Genomic DNA, 2,279 nt, shown 5'->3' on the forward strand with positions numbered 1-2,279 from the left:
AACTAAAGAGAAAATGGATTAAAGATCTAATCATTAAAACAGAAACACCAAATCTCCTGGAAGAGAAGGCAGGAGTAACTCTTCATGACAATATGGTAGGGAAACATTTCTTGAACAAAAATCAAACTGCACAGATAATACTTGAAAGAATTAAGTGGGACCTCCTGTTATTGATAAGTTTTTCCACATCAAAGGAAAATACCAACAGAGTAAAAGACAACCCACACATTTAGAAAAAACCTTCAATAATAAGCACTCAGCCAAAGGTCTTCTCTCTAGAATTTATAAAGAAATAAAAAATATTAGGGCCCCAAAATTTAAAGACCCGAGGGCGAAACAGGCATTCAAGATGAATGCACACCTCTCCAAGGAAGAAATTCTATCAGCTATAAAACACATGAACAAATGCTCCACATCACTAGCCATTCATGAAATGCAAATTAAAACCATACTGAGATAACATCTCACCCCAGAAACAATGGCTACCTTAAGTTAATCAACCAACAACAAATGTTGGAGAGGTTATGTTCAAAAAGCAACCCTTTTCCATTGATGGTGGGAATGTAGACTGGTGTAACCAATACGGAAATACATGTAAATAATCCTCAAAAAAACTATGAAAGGAGTTCCCATTCAATCCAGCTATGGGCCTATTGGGAATTTAGCCAAAAGAAATGAAAACATCATATTACAGTGATATACGCTTACGTATGTTTATAGCAGCACTATATGTGATAGCTAAATCTTGGTAACAACCAAGATGCCCATCACATGAGGACTGGATGAAAAAGATGTGGTGTTTTTATACAGTGGAGTGTTACTCAGCTATAAATAATGATAAACTTGAATACTTCATGTATAAGTGGATGCCAGTTGAAGATATCCTCATAAGTGAATTAAAACATACCCACATGGGTAAATATTGCAGTCTCCCTAGTGTCAGAACTCAAAAGAAGAAATAAAAATTGAAAGGCATAACACAAGTAAACGGTAAGTGAGAACTTAATGATTAAACAACCAAGAGAGGGCAAGGAGAAAAGGTAGGAAACATGGCAGGGGCAAAAGCATACATTTATATAAATAAGATGGTTAAGGCAGTGACTGTGAGAATCTCCATCAAGTTTTTGAAACTAGCAGTTAATTGGTAGGATTGTCACCCTGATTAACTATATATGCTGATAGCTGTGAACTAAGCAACTTCAATGAGATAGAAATGTGTAATACTAGGGCCTTGATTGGAATGCCTGTCATTCTGGTCTTCTAAATGTGGGCTGCTTCTAATGTCATATCAATTACTGCTATACTTTCTCTCAAGTAAATGTTTGTTTTCAAATAATTAATAAATGAAAACAAAAGACATGCAAAAAATGTCATGGAACTGTCGTGCTACAGTGTTGTATATGGTTAGATTTCTAAATTTCTGTGTTAAAATATGTAATTGTTTATTTCTATTTTTTATTTTTTACCATTTTGTACAGATTTCAAGTTTAGCATATCAAGGATTGATAGAAAGTATCTGTTCCATATAACGTTATGTCTAAAGCATTGGATAGACAGATAGTGATGTTAAGCACAACTTCTTATGTTATAGGGTAATAATATCATTAAGATTCTCTTCTGTAGGGTTAACAACTTAAGTTTGCAGACCAAAATATTAGAGAAAAAGAAGGGCTACAAGGATAGCCAACACTTTGGCCAAAGCCCTTCAAGGTCAGTGAGTCCTCTGGACATAAGAGAACCTATACTATAATATCCAGTTATCAGAGATATCCTAAATTTTCTGATTAAGGAGATTATGAGGCCAAAGAGGAAAGTGATCAATGATGTGAAGTGTGCCTAAGGAGAGTCACCTAGAGAGAAAACAATCTCTCAGGCTTTCACAGAGAGCAAATTGGTCAAGCAATGGCCGTGACCCTTCCACATAGCTGACACTGACAAAGGATCTACAAACTGCTGTACAGGGCTTCAGGATAAATCCTGAGGTGATTTGACTGACCTTGTCAGAGGTAAAAATTACATATCTTGTTATATAGGTCTTGCTTTTTTTTTTTTAGTCTTAACCATCAGCTGAAAAGTATAAAAAAGAGGTATAAAAAGTAAAGCCCTATTAATATCCATATCCTGAACTGTAAAAGGCTCGAGTCAACAACTTCTGACATTTCCAGTTCTGCAGATAACCCACTACTCTTATGGATTACTGGACTATATTGTATTATTTCACTGAATTCATGCACCTACAATATTTCTATGACAATGGAATACCCATCTCTGACAAAACT

This window comes from Octodon degus, unplaced genomic scaffold (assembly GCF_000260255.1).
Source record: "Octodon degus isolate 3935 unplaced genomic scaffold, OctDeg1.0 scaffold00211, whole genome shotgun sequence".
NCBI classification, from domain to species: Eukaryota; Metazoa; Chordata; class Mammalia; order Rodentia; family Octodontidae; genus Octodon; species Octodon degus.